Source organism: Thunnus albacares, chromosome 5 (assembly GCF_914725855.1).
Source record: "Thunnus albacares chromosome 5, fThuAlb1.1, whole genome shotgun sequence".
Lineage (NCBI taxonomy): Eukaryota > Metazoa > Chordata > Actinopteri > Scombriformes > Scombridae > Thunnus > Thunnus albacares.
The window spans coordinates 23920465-23928470 of NC_058110.1; the positions used below are offsets into that span (position 1 = coordinate 23920465).

The window sequence follows — 8006 nt, forward strand, 5'->3', positions numbered from 1 at the left end:
TTCACCAGTTAATAAAACAGCCTTTAAGCCTTTGTATTATAGTGCAGTTATATTAAGTTAGTAATATAGTCCCTTTTTATACAGCCTGTTTGAGACAAGAATGTTGCACCATTATTCTGCCTCACTGTTCTGTATAAAAAGTACAAACAAGGAATGGGAGACATAGTTGTTCTGCTGTTAAGCTGGCAGCGGAGGTAGTAACATTGCCGAATCAACATCTGTGTAAAAGGGAGACCCGGCAGTGTGGGACAGGCGACACTAGATGCCGATGCTGTTGTGTTACATGTCGAGCCTCTGATTCCAGTACATCAGCATGCTATCTAAAATAACACACAGGGGCAGCATTATGACGGCTTTGTTTGGTTCAGTGTAAAAAAAGCAAGGCTGGCATAATGAGGGGTCTTCTTTATGGCAATATTGCAGGATCTGTGTTAAAAAGATTTCTTTCTAACATAGCCCCTTTCAGGTCACTAAAGAAATATATCAAGGTTCAAAACAAGGTTACAGTTCAAAACAAGGTTACAGTACATTAATTGTAAGTATTATTAAAAACAGTCACTTTTTCACGAGAAAATGTTTTGAGCATGAGGATTATATTTAGTAATGTGGTTAGCTAATGATATGCTAACTCTTGGCCTTTGAAGCAATGCTAACATTAGGTAACCACTATAGTACTATAGTAAGGGAGTTAGCCAGGCATGCTAATGTAAGTGGCTAACACACTGTTAAATCCATTCCTTATAGCTATTTATTTTATTTTTTACTTTTTTATGGAAACAAAAATAAAAAAGACACAAGCTTCTGAACTCTTGGGATACTGAATCTCACTCTTTCTACAGCCCCAAGCACACTTCGTCATTTGTGGAAAATCACAAGCTAGACAGTTAGTTACAGTTTCTAAATTCAGTCCCGGTGCCAGCTTTAATTTAACACTTTAATTTAATGTTTTGATCGTTAACAATTTCGGTTTAACTTGTGACCATGTTAACTGGTGACTTTCAGCTAAATGCATCATGGTTGCTTGTAGTGACGGCAGCTGGCTCTTAAAAGCCTTGTTAATTTTACTTTCAGTGCATACTCTGTGATCAGCAAGAAGCATTCACCTCGTAACGTTTCTTATACTGTAGGAAACAAACCATAGCCTATAAGTTGGCAGTGCAGCCATAGTATATCTTGTGCTTTTATACCATTATCCTCAATCTGAAAGTGGCCCATATTCAACCAATTAACCTGCTTTGTCATTGAATAGAAAAAGTAAAAGTAGATTTTGTAGCTAAATAGTGTGTAAACTGTGTGGTCACACGGCCAGTATTCACAGCACAAACTGACAGCACAAATGGATGAAAAAATGTACAAACGAGAAAGGAGTTGTTTATTTCCTCCCTGTGAATTTTTTTTTTCCTGAGCCTCATTTTCTGAGCCTTTTTTTCCTGAGCCTCCTAAGATATTAAAACGACAAATATGTCTGATTGGTAAGAGCCGTGACACTGTTTACATAAAAGTTGGTAAACTCTTCAAGTAAAGGCATGAATTGCCCGTCCACTTCAAGGTGTAATTATTAGTCTTTACAGCTTGAGCACCTGGTGTGGAAGTTAGTATGCACACAGACTATTTCGGGGGGGCTACCCATAATGCTGGGACTGACTAAACTATGATTGAACACTTGCTGTTAGAGGGATGACTTTAAGGAACAGTTAATTGTGGGAAAATAGCCTAATATATTTCTTGAGCAAACACTAGGCCACAGAAGATATTGTATTATAATTATTAGTATGAAAAACAATGCTAACATGCCCCAATTTTTATCTGCACTTTAAGATTGTAACTCTTTTCTGCTTCCTTACAGGGATGCTTGTACTTACTGTTGGAAGAGAAGGGCTGTTTTGAAGAGGACCAGACAGAATTAGAATAAGTGACTCGTAAGTATTGCTGTTCAGTGGACTCATTGCTCACTTAAAATCATGGCCATTAGGGACCTCATTTATGGCTGACTAAAGGTTTGTAGTCAGAATCTGAACTTTAAGCTATTATAATGGTAATAGCCAAAAAATCAAATGCGCTTTAAAAAGCCACTGGAAATGAGAGCTTAAAGGCAGCTTTTTAAAAAATTGCATCCCACAGGAATGTGAAAAGAGAAGGAGTTGAGGTCGAGAGAGAGGCAGGGGGAGGGAGAAAAGGGGAAAACCAGACGAGCTTGGTGTGGATTTTCACTATAACTTTAACCTGGGCTGTCTCCCTTCCTGTTTCTGACTGCTACAGACAATGGGACGTTAGGCATGCTTCTGCCGGTGTCATTGGAAGACTAATGAGATGGCACCAGGCCCATGAATGGCTCATTGGCCTGATGCACAGGCTGTCTGTAAGTGTTTCTTCATCCCGTTATGGCCGGCCATGCAGCAGATCTTCTACCTGTAGCAGAGATTGTGATGAATAACAAAAATGCACAGCATGATAGCCCACAGTATACCATCATTACAACCAAATGTTAAGGCCTGGAAGGCGTTCTTCCTACACCCACCTAGTGTATTCAACTGTGACCATTTGCTATTCCAGATGCAGTGATTAAATTTATTCACACCTTGGTCACAGGGAAAGGATGGTATCATGTCAAACTCGCTGTTATGGATTAAAAGAAAACAATGAATTAACAAAGGAGGCTACTAATTGATGTTTTATATGTTCTCTAGATGTAACCACAATAAATATTTTAATTAATTAATATCAGTGAAAAAATGTGCAGGTCCATACTCATACAACTTTGACTTCTTGCCATTTTTAAATGCCTATGTTTAAACTATGATGATTTGTATGTTGTGCGTGTATGATTAAATGTATCTCGCCTAACTTACCTTATCATTCACTGTCATATATTTTGAAATTAAGAGGGAAAACATTCTGTAAAATGCACAAGTTCCTAATTCACCTATATGGAACTCAGCATGAGTGCTGTAGTTTGCTGAAGTTACTGCATAAGTGAACAACAAGCAATTTAAATTTGCTTATTGGTGTCAACTCTATTTTGCCTCACATCCATTTAGAACCAATCATACATTTTCCACTAAAATGAAAAGGCATATAAACACCCATGCTGGTAATAGTTTAATACATAATTTTAGCAAAAGTAAACATCTGCATCAGACTAAAATTGTGAGATTAGTCATCAGCTTTTCAAAATATAGTGGTTGTTTGGAGCTGTGATGTTTTCATGGGTAAAGGGTGTCAAGCGCAGGCATTACAATTGCTGTAAATATGAACAATAATAATAATTACCTGACCTCTGACTGATCCCACCTGAATGTGGATTAATAGGACAGGGACAGTTCAAGAACTGTAATGATAATCATCTATTTTGGTGGCTAAAAAGCCTTTGCTGTTTGTTTATTTCTATTAAATCAGTTGAAGTCATATCTCCAGCCAACTTAACACTTAGGTTCTCAGAATATCATCCATAAATAATCAATGATATCTCTCTCCTTCAGCCAGTCCCAAGGGACCCTTTACTTCTCTTCAAGAATTTAGTGCTTCTAGATTGAATATTCTTGTTCTATTTTATGCCATTAAAGAGGGGTTGTGATATTTGCCTGATTATTAATGCACCAGGCTAGATTCCAAAAGGTAAAAGGAAAAGTGAATGTATATACATACACACATATATATATATATATATATATATATATATATATATATATATATATATATGGATGGATGGATGTATTCAAGTATATATATGTATATTTACATAAGTATATATATGTGTATATATATATAAATAAGTCAGATACTATTACACTCCATGACATCGTGTTGCCCCGTACCCCGAAGCTCATCTCCAGGCTAGATATGCTTCTTGGATCCTCGGGCATGGAAAGGAGGGCAAAGCGAGAGCAGAGTGAGGCAAAAAATGAGAACACAGCATTGGGTGGTATTTCAGCATGGGATGCCCAGTCAGACTTCAGGGAGGTAATTAATTAACAACAACAACAAAAATGTCCAAGCTGGGACCTCCAGGGGTACCCTATGCTTCCTCAGATCTCCGTCCAGGAAATGGATGGCGGGGCTGGGGTGGGTTTATGTGGAGCGGGGATCCATCCAGACAGACACCTCGTGAGCAACCACGTGCTGTGAGTCAGGCATCACAACAAAAGCCCAGTTTATGAGTCTAAAGTTAAACCCAATAATCCTGGAGATATCAAACATGCTTCTAGGCCTAAAGGTGCTTTAACAATTTCTGTCGCTTTGTTACATAACAATATTTGAAAATTGGCTCATTAAAGATGGAATTTGAGACCTTAATATCTGTCATAATTACTGTAAAAGCAATGTATATGTTAATGACTGTAAATCTCATTTGGGTATGTAGCTATATATCATCATTAGTTCATGCCCCCCCTTCTATACTGTATAAAATCAGTCTCATTAGTAGATAACCTTTCTCTTGATATTTGATTTGATATTTAAATATATTTCTTATGACCATTTTTTCTTGCAAAAAACATTTGAGAAGCTTTTTCTGTCATTTACTGAATATTAACTTTAACAAGAAGGATTTTCTATCATTTTATTTTAGCTGAATATTAAATGGAGATGTTGGGTTTGTGTGGCATAAGTTAGTCTTGTTTGTAAATTGAATGACTTCTTCCACATCCACAAATTGACAATACAATTTTGTTACTTTTAAATGTATGTTAAAAAGGAGGGACTGATCTGGGCATATTGTGAACATATGACATAATGATAATGTGGATGATCACATGGCTGTGAAGTTCCGCACATTTAACCTCTATTAAGTAAATCAGTAAGTGTTCAAGCATGTCTGTGCATAATGTAATAATGAGAGTAGACTATAAGGACAGGAAGTGCTAGATGTAGGTATTTGTAATGCTTTTCAAATGCAGATTTTACATTAAATAGCATATCACATGATGAAGTAAGATGTTTGATTAATGCTACCATCATTTGAGGAATTATAACTCTAACATAGCCATATTCTAAAATTATGAACATTGAGCAGGATCTCACTCCTCTCCAGTTTCATGAAGACACTTAACTGACATCAGTGAGACAAAATATGCTTGTCACATATGAAATGGAGAGTAAGATGTATAGAGAAAGCCTGATGAGGTCTATCTGATACAAAAGGAGACAAAGTGCAATCACTGATAAAGCCTTAGCTTTTGGCATCCTTTGATGCCTGACCAGTTCTGCAAAATAACAAATCCCTTATGTCTTAGGCTGCACACTGTGAACCTGTCAACTACCACATATCTCCTCTACTCTATTAATAAATCAAATAGATGGAGGGTTTGGGGATTTTGCTATGATGAACCAAATTATTAACATAGTGTCAGTAACGTAAGTGTTGGGTCTACAGCTGGAGTTCATGTTGATCCAGAAGGTCCTGGGCATGGCAAGGCAGTATCATCAGTTTGTTACAACCTCACAGATTACTGAGCCACTCAATGCCTTAAAGAAAAAAGGAGCAAAGTTGTATGTATGCATTGTTTATGCATCTGGCCCCCACAACGTGGGACACAAAGTAACATCTGCCTATCATCCCTAGACCAACCAGAGTTCTGGTTTGCTCTCAGCTTGAAAGTTGTCCACATTTCTCGCATGAAACCCTGCTGCCCTGGTGCTAAAGACCTGCAGGAGCATGAGCGTTCTGGAAATCTTGAACAAGGAGTCAGACACTGCATGTTCTGCTCCCAGTGGTGGATGGGCAAAATGAAATGAAAATGAAATACCAGGAAAACCCTTGATGTCTTAAGCATGTGACGACCCCTCCACTCCACTAGGTGCTCCTGTGTTTTTGGTTCGTTTGCTGGTTTCTCTTTGTTTTGCAGGATTCGGCTTCATGAGCCACACCTGGGCCCAGTGTGGTCTCGTGTGTAAAGCATGGCTTTCCACGGAGCTTTCCTCTCTTCCTCCTCCCCTCCCAGTGCAGTGCAGCACGGCTGTTTTGTCTTTTGTTGCTTGTCTTCCACGTTTTTTCCATTTTGATTTATTATTTTTAAATAAACATACTTGTCCTAACTGGTAAGCTTGTCTGGTCTCCCATATTGGTCGCAGCCTATGAGCTGAGCTGTGACAAGCAGAAGAACTTATGGATATTTAATTGATTAAGGAGACACTTAAGGTACAGTCAAAGTGCGTTCTGACACCGTGAATGCTACTCCCACAAGTCTGCAGGAAAATCCTCTGTATCACTAGTTAAACTTTCAGATAAGGATTTGCTTCTTAGACAGCCTTGGTTCAAGACAAAATATAACACCCTAAAGAGAGGTCCAGCTTGACCCAAGAGGGGATATCTGGCTGACAAACTGATATATGGAAAATTCCTTCAAAATTATGATGAGGAAGATTTCCTTGGCTTCTCAGACACTGCTTCCCAGTGGTGGATGGGCAAGAGGATCTGTAGGAGGACCTGACCTTTCCCTGATGAATCAAGAACACATTAATCAAAGCCTTGGGATTGTAATTCTAAGAACCCCAATATTTTTGGGACAACTACAGCACCTTACCTTTGGTTAACTTTCACTAAGGGGGGAGGAGTGTACCGACCACCCATCAGAATTATGTCACCCCCCACCTGTCAAGAATTCATTCATGTTTTCTAAAGTTAACACCCACAATCTTCCAATTATCCAATCACAACTCCCCAAATAACCCATGCGGCATGAAACCAACCTCCAGGAAATGTACTTTTAGGTCTCTGACTGACTGCTGACTGACTGACAGATCAATGGTACCGTGAGTGGCCAGTGTATATTGTAAATAGTTACTGAATTACTGAACTGCAATTATAGACCCTGCCTTTTCAACTTGGTTTGATTTGTTTTGTTGGGATCTGCAGTAAAATCCGGAGCAGACTTTTGAGCTGTCTGTCTTTTGTGTTTGAGCTTGAATTAATACACCCATTGAAAATTGAATTGAGTAGTGGTCTATTTGTTTTTGCAGAGCTGGTTTTCGGTGATGCATATTTCATTGCTACTTGCTTGTTGCTTTATTGTTTTGTATGGTTTGACTGCACTATTTTCTCATTATTTGTTAGATGTGAATGACTGGCACCCCTCTTAAAAAGGGTCAAACCCGCTACAGTGTGAGCAATAAGAGAAAGTAATAACAACACCATATCCCATCTCAATTATGTATGATTTGAACAAAACACTTACTATATAATGCTCCCTGAACAAACAGATCACTTAAAAAAAGTTTTAAATACTGGGATTAAAACATGCAGTATAGTCTTGACAGAGAATTTGTCTTCATAATCAGGAAACAAAACATTTCACCCGCTGCCTATGACCACATCCAGACCCCAGTGTACATAGATGAATGTACAAACAGCAACCCAAGAGTACGAATCACATTGCTGATCAAGAGCCACAGCAATCTTTTAACGTGTTTTCCCATCATGCATGCATTGTATGCTAAGAGGACATAGTGTTGTATGAGGGTGCTACGGCTGTTTTATTAGCTCCCTCAAACTCAATTTCCATTTAATTTGTGAGCTGGCTCCCCGAGTCTGCGCCTGGCAGCTAAAGGTATAAATCTGGCCTTATCTGGCCCCGGCATGCACAGTTCATATCCACACACCCTGTGCCAACAACAGATCTATAATTCATGGCCAAGCACACCCACGTTATTGGCTGCCCATGTATTAGAAAATACAACACAGGAAAAATCATTCAATGCAGTGTCATCCAAACAGTTCAGAAGGCAAGGGGGTATGTTTCCTCTCCCCAGAGACAAACCATGTGACATAAACTTCTCTGAAGTGCTGTTATACATAAAAGACATGGATGTACCAGATCGAACTTTTTTACATTTATATTCTGCTGGGTGGTTTCCTGTGTCGTTAGGTGAGGGTTAACATCAATGTGACCCCACAGGTGAAAGAGTGCTGTGTTTGACAGATGGGGAATTATTCCTCCAATTAGGCTAATTGGATGAGACAGGTCAGGGCATATAAGCTGCTGAATGAAGTTGAATAAACAGAAGGGATG

General features: G+C 38.7%; 1 long non-coding RNA gene across 1 annotated transcript; it reads left to right on the top strand.

The window, feature by feature from the left end:
- Positions 1–466: 466 nt before the first annotated feature.
- On the top strand, positions 467–2848 carry LOC122982772. The gene is made up of 2 exons (XR_006403531.1): positions 467–1919; positions 2260–2848. It is a non-coding gene; the product is annotated as an uncharacterized LOC122982772 (long non-coding RNA).
- Positions 2849–8006: the final 5158 nt, after the last annotated feature.